The 21043-nt window shown below is 36.5% G+C and overlaps 1 protein-coding gene across 1 annotated transcript in view; it reads right to left on the bottom strand.

The window, feature by feature from the left end:
- LOC120526026 (probable E3 ubiquitin-protein ligase RNF144A-A) overlaps positions 1-19861 on the bottom strand; it is an 83300-nt gene extending 63439 nt beyond the window's left edge. Inside the window, exon 1 of the mRNA XM_039748857.1 lies at positions 19170-19861. The gene's annotated coding sequence lies outside the window, so the exon portion shown is untranslated. The remainder of the gene's footprint in view (positions 1-19169) is intronic.
- Between the last annotated feature and the right edge of the window lie 1182 nt (positions 19862-21043).

Raw genomic sequence — 21043 nt, 5'->3', positions numbered from 1 at the left:
CACTTTCCAGGTACAAACGGATGCCAGCAACCAGGGGCTTGGCGCCGTGCTCACGCAATATAACCACCAGGCCGAATATGTCATCGCTTACGCCTCTCGAGCATTGCACGCCGCTGAGCTTAATATTTCGACAGCTGAAAAAGAGTGTTTGGCTGTCGTGTGGGCTGTGGAGAAATGGAGACATTATCTGGAGGGGGTTGAGTTTGAAGTGTACAAAGACCACCATGCTCTGACCTGGGTATCTAATCACCCGAAGACCTCCTCTCGTCTAACCAGGTGGGTACTCCTCCTCCAGAACTTTTCTTTCAAGGTGACCTATCGGAAGGGCTGTGGAAATATCATGCCTGATGCTCTGTCCAGGGCGTCGAAGCCACCGGGGATGATGTGTTTGGCAGAGGCAAAGAAGATGGTCCTCCCTCTGCCAAGAAGCCTTGAAGACCTGGCTCAAACACAAGCCACCAGTCCATTCTGCCAGAACATCAGGAAGGGGCTAGAGCAACAGTGCACTTCGCGGAACTCCAGGGGGTTCTGTACAAGACCACTCCATCCTCCCTTGGGGGTCTACTGCAACAACTAGTGGTCTCGGAAGAGCTCATCCCCGACTGAGTTACTATCATGACAGTCCTTTAGGTGGTCACCTTGGAAGAACAAAAACTTTACTGAAGATCCTGGGGGTTGCATGGTGGCCGTCTGTCCGTAAAGACGTTTGCCACCACGTGAAGAAGTGCCTGACCTGCCAGCAGCTCAAAAACCCACCTGGTAAACTGGCAGGATATTTGCAATCGACCATCGCTGATGGACCGGGGGAGATTTTGGGAGTCGATCTGATGGGGCCATTTCTTGTGACCAGCTCGAGGAAAACCGTCCTGATGGTGGTGATTGATTATTTTTCAAAGTGGGTGGAGCTGTTTGCATTAACGGATGCTAAATCCAACAAAATATGCTCAACTCTGAAGAACAAAATCTTCACCCGCTGGGGGGTGCCAAAGAACATCATCTCAGATCGGGTCCACAGTTTACGAGCTCTGTATTAGATGAACTTTATAAAGTCTGGGGAGTGAAGAAAAACCTGACAACAGCTTACCATCCCCAGGCCAACATGACAGAGCGAGTGAACTGGACCCTGAAGAACATGATCGCCTCCTATGTGGGTGAATGCCACCAAGATTGGGATAAATGGCTCCCCGAGCTCCGGTTTGCCCTGAACACAGCTTTGCATGAAGCCACAGGTGAGACGCCTGCTTTGGTTGCGCTGGGCAGACAGCTGAAGGGCCCGCTTGACCGACTCCTTTCCAGAGCCCCTAATCCAGAAACCACCAGTTACAGTAATTTATTTAAAATTGAGGAATTATGGCGGAGAATCGAACAGAGGTTGGTGAGTTCGACATCCAGACATGCCAAGTTATATAATGCCCGGCATAAGGAAGCGCACTTTCAGCTGGGTGATTTGGTCTGGATTTGAGCTCACCATCTCTCGGATGCCAGCAAAAGGTTCTCCGCCAAGCTGGCACCTAAATGGTTAGGTCCAGCCAAAGTCATTTCTCAAACGTATCCAGTCAATTTCCAGATTCAAAGGGGTATCGGCACTGAAGTTTGGGGGGTGGGGGGGTTAGGAGAATGTAGCGGGATTACATAGGTTGTGTTGTCAACTGTCAGTACTGAGTGCATCTCGTTTCATTGTCCCATTTGCTGTTTGTGTTTGTGTGTGTGTGTGTATCAGTAAATGTCGTCCCATAAAGGGGGACGGATAATGGAAGAAGACCACAGCTTCAAACCTGGAAAACACCTGTTCGCTATTAACCAATTACAGCCGTCACTGGACTATTTAAGCCATCAGAAAGGGAGAGAGAGAGAGTGAGAAAAGAGAGAAGGTAAGAGAGAGGAGGAAGAGAAGGAGACTTTCATTTCACGACCACGAGCCAGCCATACCTGCCGTATTCCACCACGCGCATTTCATCCAGTTTGTTTTTCAATTCGCCGGACTGACTTCAATATCCTCATCACGAGAGACCCCGGGGTCGGACTTTATCATCCACCACGCTCCGAGGATCCACGGTGAGGCTGTTCTATTTTGTTCCGGGAAAATCAAACGTCTCATTTACCATTAGTTCAGTCAACCGTATTCAGGACAGTTTTTTTAACCAGACTCAAGTTCATAATCATTTCCGCATTTCATTCATTTTTGTTATTTGTGTTGTTTGTTATATGTTACAGGGGCAAGAGAGGGTTTTGTTGTATTTATATATGGTGGCGTCTCGTTGTTGATGTGGTGGAGGGATATTTAGATTTAAGTTTCTTTCTATTTTTTGCATTTGTCTTGTTGTTCCATTTAATACATTTAAACAGTATACATTTTTCATATCTGCTTTTGTGAGTTTTATATTTACACTGTCGATTGTGGGGAAAAGTGTACTTGGTTAGAGGTACGGCTTGATAGTTAGATTCTTCTTAGTAAATTATCCAGGCCACAGGTCTTGGAGGTGTAGCTGCCGGCTGGGTAAGGGGGTCGGCCATTACAACCATACAGTGTTAATCTAGGCAAAGACCCGTGCATATACACCATTCTGCTTTTATATTATATGCTCTGCTTGTCTACATTTGTTTTTCACATTTGACTTGCAACATGAGATTTGCAATTTATCCTGGAAATTAAGAAACTGAATATAGCTTTCCTTGAACCACTAATTTCTGTGTAACATTATTAAAGTATAAAAGTGCAGGTTTAACTATACAACAGCTTCAATTCAATTTCATTCTTTTTTTCCAACAATGTGCAAATATATTTTGTCATCTGTACGGTGTTGTCAGTTCTTTATTATTCTTTTGCCACTATTAAAATACAACTCTGTCACAATAAAAGTACAATAAAGTCTTAAATTTTACGCAGAAAAATAAATATTTTCATTATACTGGGGTCTGTATTTGCAATTGTTTACATTTTAATCTTCTGTTGATAATGTGTTTGGAGACAATATGTAATCTTACTCTACAACTAGTGGCTGCCGTCTCTATATTTAAATGTTATCACTAGTACCAACAAAAAGAGAATGAAAATGTGATGTATGCAATTCTTGGTGTATGGCCTGTACTTTCTTCAGTGCAAGGAGGGTGGCCGTTTCGCCGTGCCATACAGAATAGCAGTGGCTTCACTAAAATAGTGTAGACCACATGATGTAGCTGAATACTCAGTTCTGGTTATCACTATGCCTCATAAATCACAAAATTACATAAAAACTTCATATGATTTGTTATAAAACTTTAATTACATCTACCTCTTTCTGTATCTGTAAGGTTGTATTTGTAGTTTATATAAATGAATCACCTTTTAAACTTTTGCATTTGCTAGCTTCAACCTAAAGACTGGAATCCATAAGATATGGTAATCCCCATCAAACCTGACTACGAAAAAGAGCAGACTACAGCTCAATTCATAATTGATCCACAATTGAATGCTCTAATCAAATCAAAGGGAACTTTGCCTGCAACAAGATATATTTTAGGATCCCCTCCTGGAATTGGTGCTCACTGGCAAGTGCCTTTTGGTCAAGTGTCAGAAACATTGGTTGGGGTTGGGAGAGGAAGGGGTCGTTGCAGTGACCGAGAAGCTCTTTAGCAGCAAAACAACAAGTGTTGATGAGTTCTGACCAGAAATGATAAAGCACTAAATACTGTTGTGAAAGTGACACTTGCACTAGCCCAAGTAGGTGCAGCAGGCACTGACCACTGAAAGGAGACCCAGGGCACAGACAGAACACAATAAAGAGATTATGCCTCTCAGTTGTACTTAAGTGTCAAGGTATTCCATGGGAAGGGCTTGAGAAAACTGTTGGGGATAGGGAAGCCTAGTAAAACAGTGCTCAACATATTGGTAATGTTACCGTTCCCAAAAATGTGGAATGAAAAATGATTTTTACTACAGTAGATGTCATAAAAACTGCATAAGTGTATTTTATATGTATATTGTAGGTGAATTAAATAACTCAATATGCCATAAATAATTTACGTTATAACCTTCAAAAAATATACACATATGCAGAAGACAGTCTGAATTTTGACCTTCACTTAAAAAAATTACTTTGTAAGATAAGAATTCTTATTCATTATACATGTAACATGAAGTATCTGTTGTCATTTTCTGTGAAGGTGAACAATGCAATACAAATTTTATTCTAACAGTATAAAATGCGGCTTCATCGAACTCAAAACACAAAGTGATCGTCATTACATTGAGCAGTATTATTAATCAGAATATCGATATGACGTTAAACTGAATTACATGAACATGATGGGATGTAGACCTTTTAAAAAAAAAATTTCATAGTGAATAAACATTAAAATGTCCTACTAAACTGATCAAAACAAGGAAATGTTATTAATTTGGCTAAGCAGAATTCTCTGGCACTCTTTCAAATTCAAATAATCAAGTTACTGATCAGGAAATGACCAACTGAACACTGAATGTGGGAACAAGCATCCGCCAAATGGCTCGGTGCCTAGGTTCAGTCAATAAGAACTTTACTTAGCAGCAATCATACTTGGCAGCAAAGGCCAGCACACTTTTTTTTAATTCTTTGCAACGGCTTGTCTTGTAGCAGCTTTCATCATTTTGCTAAGCCTTCCAACTTTGTTCACTCTAGCTAAAACAGGAAAAGTGCTCAAAGTCTGGCAAGAAAAGAACTGTATAGCTACGTACAATGAAGTGTTATTAGTCTGCCTGTATGTATCTAAAGAGTCACAGTCAAGAAAATAAAAATTCAAAAATGACTCCAAGTTATACTTTATAGATGGAATGGTACTGCAGTTAGCTCTGTTTTGGTTCACAGCTCAAATGTACTGTGTTCATTCCCCAGCCCACTTACTGTTTTCTAGGAATAGTTTAATTTCCCAATATGCCCCAACCACGTACATGCTAGGATAACCAAATATTTTTAGGATTCACGGCAAGCGTTGAGACTGCAAATTGGTTTTGTGCCTGGTGTCCGATGCTACAAAAACAGACTTTGGCACCCTGTCCTCCTGTAACAGTAAAGATTTATGTAGGCATATTAATATATACAATAAAAATATAGATGAGAATTCATGTACATACATACAATGTTATGGTACAAGGAACATTTGGAAAATTTTCAGGTAAACAATTTAAAATATACAGCAGCAAAAAAAAAAGTATGTATTTTTAACTATTAAGCACCACGAAAGCACGAAAATACCTAAAAACTGGCACTGAATCTCCTGCAAAAACACTTTTGGGCATTTATATTGAAAACATATTCATTAAGTATGGCTCTAATTATACGATGAGCCAATCTGGTGCAGTACAAATTGTGATATTTACTTGATAGTTCTCATTGTGTCCACTTTAAAATCTTGTAAGGAATTATGCCTCCGACATTTTAAAAAAAAGCTATAAAAGGATTCAAAAACCTGTGGTATTTCTTTAATTGTGCACCACAAAAGGCAAAAATATAAATGCCAAAATTAATCTTTATATGCTTTTCTGTGACTTACACCTTTACTCAAGTTTGTACTAGAAATCTTCACTACCCAGTTAGATGCAGTTATTGGTATGCCATTCTGCCTCTCTGCAAGATCCATTTGATAATATACAGATGTTAAGTAAAAAGAATCCCAATTACATTTTTGGCTTCCAGTGATGAAAAGAAACTTTCTATAGCACATTATTGTGTTTATATAAAAAATAATAATAATAAAATCAAACCCTTTAAAGAAGAAACACTTGAGATTGCTTAAGCACAGCTGCACTATGGAGTCCTAGTTAAAATACACAGGGTACAGTAACTGTTAACATGTTTAACCCGCACCCTCAAACGTGTAAGCAAGCAAAAAAAAATCACAAAAGGCTGTATCTGTAGCTTTGTTAGACTCACTAAACTAATCAATAAAGAATATTCTTCTGTGACATGTCTGGCCAGGTCAGTCCTGTTTGTTGCAACATTACTCTTAATAGGTAGGTAGGGTATGCAAGCAGTCATAAATGTGAACATGTCCGTTTTCTCCACTTACTGTAGATCACCCTACCTATTATTAAAGAGTTCAGCATGAATTGCAGCACGTAGCATATTTATACACCAACTACAAGAAAAATAATATACTACCATTCAAACAGATTATTACCTAGGTAATTAATTTAAATATGTGGTTTCATACCTCAGTGGGTCTGTAGCAGAAGAGCAATATGAAATCAAAGCCTAGAAACTCTAATGCTGCTCATGCAGACATGATACACCAAACAAACATTTTCACATGCTTTCCACACATTCCTCACTATAGCACTGTGTGGAAAGCCCTGGAAAAGTGAACGGAGAAAAATAACAGGCCAACATTGTTGTGTAGCGAATAATACCTCTGCCTCCTGACTCAAGAGTGCTGGGTTCAAATTCCAGTCCACTAATGGTCTCTGTGGAGTTAACATGTTCTACCATTATTTGGGATGTTGTAGAAAAACACAGTATCGGAAACAAAATCTTACAGGTTCGTCTGAAAGCAGGATTCTATATAAGCCTGGTATGAGGAAAAAGTATATCCCAGCCCATCCAGGACTGGTCCCTGCCTTGAGATAAAAATATTTACAAAAAGCACTGAGGTTGTCTTTTGGGTTAGAGGGACTACAGACTACTGCACCTCCCAGTCACTGAATACACATGTTTAGCCTGAAAAAAGTTAATTGCAAGACAATGCTCATATGTATTTCCATGATAAAGTGCACTGTTAGCCTATGTGACTTGCAAGGATTGAAGCTCCTTTTTTGTGGCTGCTTTTATGGTTTGCCATCCTGACAAGGCTCAGAAGGAATACAGATTAGTTAGTAAGAGAGCAACAGGGTGAGAATAGCAAGCAAAGCAAAAGAAAGAATGCAAGAGGTGAGCAGATCAAAAGTTGACATGTTTTATTATTTTGGAAGTGTCCAATCGGTAGCAGAAGATACCGCTTATATCTCAGCATTCAGAATAAAAAGCCATTCGGCACCTATGGTCTCTCCCAGAAAAGCAGGATTGTTACATTACCAAGTCAGTGTCCACACAATCTGCCTAATTTTTTCTGCTCCATAGATGTAGCTATATTTTAATAAATGGACATTTTTAATTAAACCTTATTGCTTTAGACAATGTGTTAAACCAGCACCCATGCAAGATGGAGACTAATTGTGGGACACGATGTGTTGGCTGACAAATTGACAAGTAGGCCTGGATAAAAAAATATCGATTTTCTGATTATTATTTTTCGTTTAAATGATTCAGTATTGATTCTTAAAGTCTCAAGATGGATCTCTTGAATCTCTATCCTTCTCAATTACTATATGTAGATTTTTTGCTTATCTTTTTTTTGGCATCCGGTTTAGTAGATGGCACTAATGCACCTGTTAAGGTTTTCTATGTATAAAGCACTTTATCTCACATAAAATGGTGTGTCCTCTTTAAATGAAATCAGCATCTTAGACACTTAAATCAGATGTGTGGACTTACTACAGATTCAAACGATGTACTGGTAAACAACTGGATAAAAGAAATGCAAATGTAAGCTGTGCAACTCAGATGTTAATTATTGTTGTAACAACAAATTTGAGAAATCATTTACCCCGATGTCTTCCATTTACATAATCTCAGTTGACATCCAAACTAGTAGAGACTAAGCAATCTACACTGGAGATGGCGGGTAACTACAAGCATCCATTTAGTTCGCCTCATGCCCAAAAAAAATGACAGATTCTACGACAGGAAATTGTTTGCAACGCACATCACCCAGCAAAGCAACCAGGACTGAGATACAAAAGTGAGCGTATACACAAATCAGCCGACTTAAAATTTCTCCAGAATAGCTGCGTTATCAGTCATGATGGTTGGTTCTTTTTCTTTATTGTCCCATTCATTCAATGCTGCTGTCAACAAGTATCAGCTTTAGATCCTCATTTTAAAATGCTTCCTTTTTGTATGAGGTCTGTCAGGACACATTTCAGACTGATTAATGTGACTGCTACAAGTGAGCAACTGAAGATGTGTAACTTGAAGAATGATAGAAAGACCCAAGTCTTCCCCTGTATCTTTAAAATAATCTTGAGATGATGGATGGAAAAATGAAATATCCAATTAGGTTATTCAAATAACATTATTAAAGAAGCATTATTATTATTATTATATATTATTTGAAAGATGATATAGATGTTTTATAAAGTAGATTCCACTTCATTGTATTAAAACATGGAGCTCCCCCATAATTTTTGGACTGTGATGTGGTAATCCATATGTTAGTTAAATTAGGTGAATTTTAAATAAGTGCAGTGTTGCAATTAAAAATATATATATATATATATATATATATATATATATATATATATATATATATATATATATATATATATATATATATATATATATATATATATATATATATACACACACACACACACATACACATATACACACACACACACACACATCATATACTGATGTTAACTATTCATTACTAATCAATTATTTCTTCTTAAATGTCATTCCATGCTTATGTATATGTTAGGAAGTCACTCTGTAAACACCCTTCAAATAAAGTGCTACTGAAATTTGTTACATTAAAATTTCTAAAAAAGCCACTGCTTCATATACGTTATTCAGTTAATATAAAACCAATATTGAATCAGGGCATTGTTAATCGGATCATCAGTACCAATACCCAGCCATTTTGACAAGGCTTTCATGGTGGCGATTTTTTTTTTTAAATGATTTATAATAAAAGGAAAATCTGAATTAGGACAGTTATTTCCCCGTTTCCTTTAATGTAAAGGTCTTAGCTTTAAAACAGTCAGGGATTTTAGGCTTAAGATTGAATGGGCCTGAATTAGATGCAAATTAAATTTTTAGAGCACCAGAAAGGTGGTTAGAACAACTGCTCTAAGCACAATTGTAGAACAAAGTACAGAGTAGTGGAACATGGGGATGGGCGAAACACCCTACATTATGAAAGGGTCTGGCTGCAAGCTTTGTTAATGAAGACATCAAGCTAACTATTCATTATTACATAAAGGCTGATCGTAAAAGTACAAAAAACAGACAAAAAAAAATATTTTTTTGCATAACCTGTCTTGAATAACGCTATACCATATTTAAAATATGGGTAAAACAAAATCTGTTTCTTTTACAATTGAATGTCAGCTTTTGTCTTCAAATAGGACTTTTTTTTTTTTTTATTAAATAAATTAGATTATATTCGAGTAACATTTGAACGGACTGCCCTAGTACACACTGCTTAAATCTCTGCCACTTGTAAGTTCAATGAATGAATTCCTGTCTTATACGTTTTCAAGGTAAATAATGACATACGTTTCAGTAAAGCAAAATATTTTGTTGCTTCCTCGTAAAATTTCAGTCACACTCTTCCTGCCGAACCATCTTTGCTCCTCCAACAAATCTGTTGTGCACACCTGTTCTGAATAACTGATCCTCTATCCTGCATTTTATAATTCCATCTATTAATTTGTAAACTAGTACATCTCTAGTATACCCCATTTTACAGTTCCCTCTAATATTCACCTGTTAGACAAAGCTTTAAAAAAAAAAAAAATACACTGTTCTTAAAGAATCAAAAAGTCACCAATACTGCCAACATGTTTGAGCATTCTGAAGAATATGTCTTACCGGGATAGTAACAAAGCCATTTATTAAACTCATTTTAGTGCATGCATTTTATCCAATTTCTTTCTAACTGCATTCTGCAGTCCTGAAATGATTATTTATACTCCAAAATATTTCAAGTATTTCTGGCTGTCAGACTGGAAGTATTTTTAAAATATGTAAAAACTTAACCAAGTATTGTCTGTTTGGCAGAGAGAAAAAAAAAAAAAACCTTAATCACTGCTTAATTTATTTGATCAAATAAAAATCATGCAATTTTCCTAACATTAATGAAATATCTATTAAAACTGCATTTTTTTTTTACTTTAACAGTACAGTACTTCTACTAAGGTTTTTTAGCATATGGTAAAATATACTCTGTTTAATGACATGTTCCAAATCAGAAAACACATTAAATAGCATACGGAAACATTATTTAGCTTTGAACAAACACACAAAATGATTTGGGAGTCAAATGCTTACATTTTATTGTGGACTGTACTTTATTGTACTGTTATCAAGTAACATTTATGCAGTTACACAATAATCTCAACACATATGCTTACACCCTATAGTTACAGCTTAATAGATAGATAGATAGTTTATTAATCCCAAGAAATTCATAATAAGTAGTAAAAAATAGTAAAAAGTGTCCAGGGAGCAATTCCACATAAAAGAAAGTGGTAGAAGTGATCAGGGAAATAGAGAAAAATAGAGAAAAAAGGTAAAAAGATAAAGTCATATACGGAGCCACTCGGATGCAGCGCCGGAAATATGAATAAGCATAATAATAAGCATATTAAGATACTATGGAATATTAATGATTGATCAGTATTTGGAAAGTATGGATAGGAAAGCATTTCAATTGACAAACATGTTAGAATGTTTTGCAGGATAGGACTATTAAGGACACAATGGAGTGAGAAAAGATTATTGTGAGCAGTAAAATACAGTGAGAAGAGAAATGAAAACAGAGATGTGGGACAGAAAAGGGTCAAAAAGGGTGAAAATGGAGATCAAACAAAACCAGGAAAATTACAGTATAAGACATTACTTGAGAGTCAAAGCGAAATCAAAACCAATATACACAATCCTACCCCCTAGAGCTTACGTGAGAAAGAGCTTTTGGGAATTTATTTTATTCACAAAGGGAAAATGCACAGTGCAATCACAACCCATATTTATAGAGTCACTTTCATGATGTGGATGAGGATTAAAGTTACATGAATTTCAAGACAGCACCACGTAAATAAAAAAGGGAAATATGATTATTCTTGTGTGTTGCAACTAGTGATGAGCAAACCCCACGGAGTTCGCTTTACCCCAAATTCGGTGAAATCATGAAAATGTTTACAAACTTTGTGAAATGCATTGAGGTCAATGGAGATTTAGGAACTGAACCCAAGAGCATGATACCTTTATTGTCAGTCTGGTATACAATGAAATATCATTTGGAGCAAGCGTATAGATGTCTTAGAGAAAAGAATACACAAAAAAAACTAAGTAAACAATTAACTATGAGAAGCACAGGTACTATTAACAGTTCCAAATATACACAGAATAAAAGGTAAACATGTAAGCATAAATAGGTAAATAATTAAGTAAGTCTCCATGAAGATTACAGTCAATGTAATGGTGACGAGTTCAGCAAGGGTCATGTGTAAATGTGAGACAATGAGTGGTTGAGGAGGTTGTGAGAGATTGAGGTTGATGGCTCATTTAGGGCTTGCTTTGGGATCATAGCTGGGCACACTTGTATGCATACTTAGTCATGCAGTGCTGCAATTCCAGCTCATAAGGATTGGTAATATCCGGTGATTCCCATCAAATGAAAATTTTGTAAGTATTACATTTTTTTTAAATGCATGCAGGATGGAAATACAGCAGTGTTTCTCAATCTTTAGGGGTTTGGGACCCATTTTTACCTTAAGCTCACAGATGACCTACATACAGCAATAGAAGAACCAAGGGGTTTTGAAAGAGCCGCAAGTGGAAGAGCAGGGTCTTCCTCTTGGTGAAAGGAGTGTGGTTAAAGATGGGGAAAAAAATTTTGTGCAGCAAGCATGACACGATTTTTTTTTTTTTTTATAATAAACAAACTGCTGTACCACTTCTGAAATGGAAGGCTATGCAGGGTTAAATTCAATATTTATTATTCTATTTGGCCGATACAAGAGCCGAATACTGTACAAATCTTAATCTGCTTTTGCTCCAATTGTAAAGTGGCTTGTTTATAAATCACACAGCGAGTCATAGAGTTGAATTAAACTGGCAGCCTTGTAATTTAAAGATCAGTGCCTTAGACACTGCACCACACGGTCTGCTATTAAATCTCATGGCCTTGTTACTACACGGAAAGTTCATCCACCAGCAAAAGAAAATCTAATGTCTTTCACCCCCACACCATTTTTACCCTACTTTGCTAACTGTTAATGCTTTACCATAAATATTCTTGGAAAATAAAGAGAAATAAACAAATGACATTTGTTATTACATTTGGCATTTTACCACTCTTTTAGAGACTTGCAATTTAATAATTTATGGACTCTAAAACTAGCTACAAATAGGCAAAAATAACCTAAAAACTGTAGTAATTTTGTGCTCATTTCATAATGTTCTCTAGGCTTAAATACCTATAAAATGTAATTCCCCTTCACCTTTACTCTATTTTGAAACACAGAGCAATGTTGTTCCTTTACTACGTATTAGTAAAAAAAAATAAATAAATAAATAAAAATTTGATCACAAAAATTGAGGAAAGAATTCATGGTGGGACTAGTATGGAAACACAGGATGGAGATAGCATCTCCAAAATGTATCCCAGTATTGCAAGATGTCTAATACATTACTATATTTTAAATTTGAAAACACACTTTATGTTGATACTTCAACCAATGTGTCCTGTGGCATATCCAAGAAAATGGAGCATTCAGCCCATACCTGCCAAAAATCAGCCTTTATTTAACCCTGTATTATTATCCTGAATACTGCAGAGCTTGTGGATATCCTCATCACAATTTTTTCTGCTCATGCAATGTCATTTAATCAGAACTGTTGCTATCATGGGATACACAGAAGCTGTGGAGAAAGTACTGGAAGACACTTTGAGACAATTACAAAGCAATGAAAAAATGCACTGAATCACCTATAGAAATGATTTATACCTGGCATTTAATGGGATATACACCAGATTCTTATGACTAATAGTTGTGTAAATGGACAGATTTTTTCTTGTGTAAATGGACAGATTTTTTCTTTTTTTAAAAAAAAAAAGAAAACTTCCTGGTTATAAATGGGTTACTTTCACTTTCAACCACACAGTAAAATTTTCCACATTCTGAAATGTCTGTGTTCAAGGTAAAATTTATCCTGGAAAAGGAAATTCAGTTGATTAAGAAAGTTACAGTTATGTAACAAAATATAATAAGATAAAATCTACAGTGAAAATAGAAAATATCCATATTAATACATACACACACATATATACATATATATATATATATACACACATATATACACACACACACACACACACACACATATATATATATATATATATATATATATATATATACATACACACACACACACATACATATATATATTTGCTGAATCAGTTTGAGGTTGTACAGGTACTCTGCCTTATCGATTTCTGGAAGTTTTTTTAAATTTTAATTCTACAGTACTGGCAAGGAATTGCTTATTAAACTGGTAAAGCTGAAATAATAGTGTAGAGAATGAGTGAGATCATTAAGGATCTGTCACAATAAATTCTGCATTTAGCTGATCCATAGAGGTCTGATCAACCCATGTGGCTTACTGCCTTTTTTACAGATTGCAGATTAACCATTTTGAGCATGCATGCTTCCAAAAAATAAAGATCAGACTACAGGACAGAAAACTTGACAAAACAGAATATATACAGAGGAGTTGCATAACTACTTAAATGCCGCATATTACAAGTCAATTTTTATAAGATCCAAAAGTTCCAAACTAGTTATCACCTAGTTCAATTTGCTTGTAACACTGAGGCACAATTTGATGTACCATCATATTTTTAGGCAGCTGCAAAGCAAAGCTGCCCAGTATTGCTGAGTTGTCAAAAACTGATAATACTTGCATGTTAAAAAAAAAAAAAATCTTCTAATGAATACAGAATACAGTGAAATTCTTACTTGAATGGCTAAGGTACAACATCTCGCCACCCTTTGGCACCATGTCAACAAGCATTAGGTATGGTCATATCAGGAAAAAAACACGTTATTTAGATTTTCAATACATTACCTGAAAAATATTCAAAAACCCTCTCTTCAACACCACATTTTATGTAAAGTACTTTTTGATGTGTTGAAAAATCAATCAAAAAGTGGTATAGTTACAACTTAACAGTTTCACTGAACATGCCGGAATAACCAGCTATAGCCGTAGTAACTGGTCACAAAAGTCTTTGTTATTTCACGCATGTCAGAGGACTCCCTTGCAGGTTCTGTTGGGGTATATAATAACCTGCCGGGGCGAGAAAGGGTGCTGCCGCTAACACTGTCTTCTCTTGCTTTCCCTGCAGTACTGAGAGCCGCCCAGTAAAGTCAATTTAGGTCTGCCCATTCCAGTCCCCGCCAACATAAACAAGAACAAGCCACAGGATCGAGATCCACTAAGCCAGACCACTTGAATTTATTTCTGAATCCCTGTTGAAGGGACATGCACTATTGATGCTCTTTTTTCATTATTTTTTCCTTGTCCTGGAATGAATAAAAAAAAAAAAAAAAACGACCTGATTGGTTTCACAAAGTTTCCTGGTTGTCTATACTGTCATTACTGCACACAGCCACAATAATTCATGTGCATAGTATAAAACCCTTTGCAGACTAACCTACATTAAAAATTATGGATCACTTCTTAAAACATATTAACCACTTCTCCTGCCTATTAATCCACATTTCTATACAATCCAACATGATCACATCCAGTTTAGAATGAGCCCTTGGCATGAAAAACACCTTCTCTGTTTGCAAGGATGTTGAAGGCATCATTGAGAATATGTATGGGGTGAACAGGATCAGAGGCAGAAACTTAAACTTCTACCCTTTCCCAACATTAATATAATGTGGTTTGCTCTGCTCATCTCTCATCACAATGTCATTGTGTGATGACAAGGCTAGCCATTGATACCTGATCTGTGGAAGGGAAAGGAACTTCTTCTAGGTCCTTTGTTTTCAATTGTTGTAGTTGACTTAGGAAATACTAGCTTTACACAGAAAAGTGTGTCATACTCATTTTCCTCATCTCTCTGAAAAAGTTCCACAGAGAACTCTTCAATGTCCTCCCATTTTTCCTTTACTGGGCCAAACCATCTGATGCAAACTCTAGTTGACTAAAAGGGTCTAATTTTGAGACTGCATAGAACAGGGATGGGCAAAGTCATTCCTGGAGGGCCGCAGTGGCTGCAGGTTTTTGTTCCAACCCAATTGCTTAATAAGAAGCTCTTATTGCTCAAGTGACACTTCAGCTTCATTTTCGTTGTCTCCCTCATTAAGATTTTGAACCCTTATTGCTTATTCAAGTCTTAAACGGCTCCATTCTTGGTTTTTAATTGCTCCTTATTAGCAATAAGATGCAAATGACAAAAGAAACCAGCAGTTCTCCATTTTGCTTGTTACCCTTTACACCTGTGCGTATTTATTGTGCACTATTTGGTTTAATTAAATACTTTGAAGGAAAGAGAAGAGAAAAAAGTGAAGGATTGAGAATTACCCATCCATTTTACACTTCAAAGTATTTGGATGATATCCTTAGAATGGAAAAAAAAATCTAGGATATGAGAATGACTTGACATATCAGAGTTTAAGCACTAACAAGCCATGAAATGTAATTATTGTTTTCTAATTAGGCAACTGGGTTGGAACAAAAACCCGCGGCCACTGATTTTTTTTTAATCTAAATAAAAGCATAATTTACTATTCGTTTATTTTGGTTTCGGAGACATGAAAAATTAGGGGTCATCCCTACCATCTATTGGTAGTAAAATGTGGACCTTGCCTTGAAACTTCTGAATTCTTCCTTTCCATTAATGCCCTGCATTCTATTACTTTTTTTCTTTTGCTTGCAAAACTTCATTGCTCTTCTCACAAGCTCTATTCTAATAGACCATGGTTAGCTTCTAACAAAGTGTACATGGGAAATGTGAAAACGCTGCAGCCAAATGCGACATGCAATTTTATCCAAGGTTACAGCTACATAAAAAAAAACAAAAAAAAAACAAAACACACAAACAGCACCATACATAACATGCAGTAATAGTGACCAGTGTGCATGGACATAGTTAAGTGCATTTGACAACATTTCATTCAGGGATGCTTTCTGCCTTATTTTGACCATTATCTTCAGAAAAGGGGCATATACTTCTGCACACATTCATCTATCTTACAGTATGTCAAATTATCTTGATTTCTCGATGGTGGGGTTGGAATAGTTTTAATGCAAATGTCTGCACAGGGTTTGTTCCTATTTTGCACCAGATTACTGTTGGGACTGGCTCCAGCTGCCCAGTAAACCTGTGGTGAATAGGCGGGTAAGGAAAGTGGATGGATTGAGGACTATGGATACCTACAGTATGCCTTGGTATATATGTAGAAAATTTGCAAGAAACTGAACTTCATTACATTCTCTTTATCCACAACTACAACAGTGGTGCTTGAACCAAATCACTGCATCCTGTAATAAAATATAAAGTGATTTCTCCCAAAAGCCCCATGATGCATTTAGAGTATTTGTAACTGAAATACCATAATTTATAGCACTGTATTTTTACTTAACATGTATACAAGAATTAAATGTGAGTCTACATATTTAAAATAAAAATAGATCTAACATTTCTAGTCTGTGTGCGCTACTACAGTTGCAAACTTTTACTCAGAAGTGGTTGATAACTCTTTCCAATGCTCTTCTTTCATTTTACTTTTGTACAAACATCTTCTGTACAGAGTGATTTGCTGCCACCTCTATTTTAAATGTCCCATCTCTTTTGATTGTCTACTTTTAGCACTTCAGTACCAGCACATAGCACCTAATGAAACTGCCACACATTAAAAAGTAGCCTAAAAATACTTGTAGCAAAAACACATGCTGCATGGATCATCAAAATAGTTAGAAAAGGCTGAAGCCCAAAAAAAAAAAAAATACCCTAGATAAAATTATACACACATACAAATCTACAGTTTGATAACACTGGGATTTACTTGTTAATTATAATAATATTTGACAAAAGACATAATAAAAATATGCTGCAATACAAATGCCTAAATTGAGGTATGCATACATTTTGGTATCTGTGGGCTGTTACACCACTCCCCAACTCTCCTCAGAAAAAGCAAAAGAAACAGAAATAACCATCCAGGAATATCCAGCCCACCATAAATATAATAATATTCAAAGTTGCACCAGGTTCTCAATGTCTTACGCCTTTAGAATACTGAAATGCACAAGGAAATAACAGAAATTTTAAAAAAAGTAAATATTCAGCCTTTTACAACATGCTCTCAATGACCTGTAATAAAGACAGTGTTCTAATTTTGATTCCAAAAAAATGTGAGACTGAACTGTACATACTGCAAAACCTGATTAAGTGATAAAGAAAAATTTGAGACAATGAACAATTTATTTAAAAAAAAAAAAAAGCACCATAACAGTTCTGCCTGTCAATAAAATTGTCAACATATTTACATCAATTAGCCATTTTAATAAAAAGTCTTGCTTATCATGGTGCTGGAGTGTAGTGATGTGTTACATGCTGATTCCACCTTTTACTGTACACATAGCAATACTTCTACTAATAATAATACTACTAAATGACCTAAATACTTGCATTTCATTAACTAATGAAATGGAAAGCAAACCAAAATATTGTCAATTCATACTCTACAAAAGACTCATTGCATATATTTAACAAATTATAAAATTTGCTTCTGCTTCCATTATAATTTGATTTATAATGAGTAATGTGGCTTGGGATTGTGCTTACAGCTGATATATAAAAATATTCAGTGTGACCAGTTTTGTTAAAAATACACTTTTTGTTTACATTACAGGGGGAAAATAATTTTGTATTACTTTAGCATTTTTGGAGGTGCCTAAAGTCTTTTAGCCTTAAAGCTAAAAGTGCCAGAAAGTATCACAGGACTTCTGACCAGTTTCCTACTTTAAAATGTATTATTAACAGGACACTTTTCCTTTGATTCTAAATTAGTCTGAAGTGAAAAAGACATTCAATAGTAAAAGGACAGGATGTGCAAAGACACGTTGAAATACTTGAACACTATAAGGTGATAAAGATGGGATACAGGTGAGATGGATTTCCAAGTCACAAATAAAGTTACCATAAAATTTTCACTTTTCACTTTAGTTCAATATTTTTACAAAGAAATATATAGCAAGGAAACAAGACTGACTGCAAAGCAGGGGCCAAACCTTCACAGAATACCATGAACCTGTGTTTAAATTATACAGAATCAAATGAGCGAGATTATGACCAATATTGACACTGTACAGTGATTTCCATAGCCTTGAAATAACTGAACAGTTGCTATAATGTGAAGAAACAAAATGCCTTCTGGACTCTGACATAAAAACTAAAATTTAGCATACATTCTGTTCATTCCAGCCACCAAAAATCTATCCATCACTCATATGGGCGCTGAAGAACGTGAGAGGTGACAGCTTGGATTTGAAACACAAGAGGAACTGCAATAGCAGACATATCATGCACTTAAAAACACTATCATGGGGCTTCCCTCTCAAAAGCTGCCTATTAATAAAACAGTGAGTTTATGGAAAATGTATTAACTTGAGGGATCCGCCAAAAAACAACATCTAGAATGCTTACCTACATTTAAATAAAAAAGACTGCAGATCGACTTATGATTAGAACAGCCAAGGTTTTTTTTAAAAAAAAAACAAATAATTCTCGGTGATGTTTAAATGAACGGATTATGAATCCTAAAAAAAAGTATATCATAAAAAGTATGATAGAATGCACCAAAACTATCCAGCATGAAACTGCCGTCCAGTCCAAAAAGTAAGATCCCCTTTACTCTATAAATTTCCGCTTTTCCATTTTCTCCAGAAATCCCTATAGGCCTTGACTAGCATGATGCCAGTATTCTTTAGCCTTCAATCTGCTTCTGTAGAGCTTATAATACTTTATTCTCGTACTTGAAGAAATTCAACGTGACATTCAGTACACCTTCACCTGAGGTGACGATCTCGGTGCTTAATCAGGGCCAGCTACTGCGCTTATAACTGAGCACTGCGAACTGAACAGCTTTCTTTCACACTTACCCACTTCTTCACACGTACTGTACATAAAAATGATCTTGAAAGCTGGCACAATCCCATCGCCACTCTCACATACATCATGTTAACATCACATACAGATTATCTTCCCTTTTCAGACGTTACAGCAAAAAGCACCTTGCAATGCCTCTGCTAAATTACTTGCCTTATTAAATTACAGTAATTGTTCGCCTACAATTAAAAGGGGTGGCTCACCTCCTCTCTTCAGTCCTTCGATCGCTTCCTTATTCTCCGTTTAGGCACACACGTCCTACTCTCCAATCCCTGCGTGTAGCGGTTGTGATTCTCAGAGCTTTGAAGAGATTATCCTTCCAATCAGATTAAACGAGAAAATTATGGTGCCTGCAATTGTATCGCTAACTGGATGCAAAAAGTAACATACGGTTACGGTATGGGGCACCACTCCCGCCCGTGTCCTCAGCGGTCTTTAAAGCCAGGAAAGCTGAAGAGAAAAAAAGATACGCTCGCAGCGTTCGAATCCACATCCAAATCCTGAAGTCATTTAAATCAGACGAAAACAAATCAAGTCACGGCACCTTTTTCTCGAGTCGCTTCTTATTACGTGTTTTACCCCACAAGAGAAGCGAAAAAGGGAACTGTTCCTATTTCCTGCCAACCATCAGGGTGACGTCCATATGTCGTTTGCACCTTACTCATTACATTCTTGATCTTGAATGTAGCCTACAGCGAGCGACGTCTCTGTCAAACACAGGGCACCTGATTGCTACATTATAAACACCCTGTTAAAACACGGTCGCACGAACAGACTGGAAAGACGCCATTAAGTCCGTGATTGCAAAGAGTGACAGACGGTGGAGCTGCAAGGACTGCAGACAGAAACGCTGCAACCACAGCAGGGGAGGCGCCAATGCGTGGGTACTGCCTCCTGCAGGCCGCTGGGCCTCGTTACGGCCTAATAACGGTGTCTGCGCCGCCAATAACGTCGTGTGTCGATTGAGAAGTGTCAAGTTCAGTTTTACTCAATCAGTTCGTTTTTCTTTTACTTCAACTAACATGAGAAGCTACTTGCTCAGTTACATGACTTATAATATCCACATTAATGTTTAAAATTGTTTTAAATTCACGATGGATTTAAACGTACTTTATTGAACCAGTTTCAGCTATATATAAATTTAAGGATGAGTGAAAGCAGTACGTGTGGGCACTGTCTTATGGAAGGCAGTTTATTCATTTTTAAATATTTGGGTAGCTCACTAGTCCTAATATATATTGTACTTTAACTGGTATATTTCAATAGCCTCAAATAGGTCATCCATGATTTCTAAGCTGGTTTAAAAGGTTAGCAATTAAAATGAGAGGCAAAAAACGCTGTTGAACAAAAGTGAAATGTGTCAACCTGACATGTCTGTAACAACAAATACAAAGCATCATTCATTTTTCAATTCCATTAAGCCATTTACATCTGTGACTGGATTATTCCATGCACACTATACTAATTGGAAACTACCTGTTTTAGTATTTATGGATAATATGAGGTGACACAGCTTATTCTATGAAACACCCTGTTGACTGCAGTTATTTATTGCAACCAATTTCTCAATAAAATGGTGATTTGCATAATGTATTGAAAATTTGGTTTAACTGGACTTCTCATTCTTCAACCTCAAATGATCCATCAGTTTGTGTTTTCTTTTCCAAAGACAGCAAACTTCACATCATTCCAAAGAACTTAAATCATAGAAGTGCAGTAAATAGTGATGTTGCCTCATGGTTCCACCATCCTTTATTTGATTCCCTTCCATGGTTGTTGTCCAAGTTCTCTCTGTTCTGCATGTCTTCCAAATAATCTCATTTTCCTTCCACATCTCCAAATGATGTGCCTGAGTAAGGTTTGCAGTGGTGTGGTGAGCCATCCGAGATGATTTTCCACCTTGCACTTAGTGCTGCTGGGGTTCTAACACCCCACAATTCAGAACTGGATTAGTTGTTTTTGAGAATTCTATGTTATGTTATGTGGCGTCTATTTTGAGAAGCACAGCGAGGTTGGAACTAGAGCTGTAGCTGTTTAATAGATTTAAATAGTTATGTTAACTTCCAGTAGAAGGGCA

This window comes from Polypterus senegalus, chromosome 3 (assembly GCF_016835505.1).
Source record: "Polypterus senegalus isolate Bchr_013 chromosome 3, ASM1683550v1, whole genome shotgun sequence".
Taxonomy (NCBI): Eukaryota; Metazoa; Chordata; class Cladistia; order Polypteriformes; family Polypteridae; genus Polypterus; species Polypterus senegalus.
This window is presented reverse-complemented; position numbering and strand designations above follow the sequence as displayed.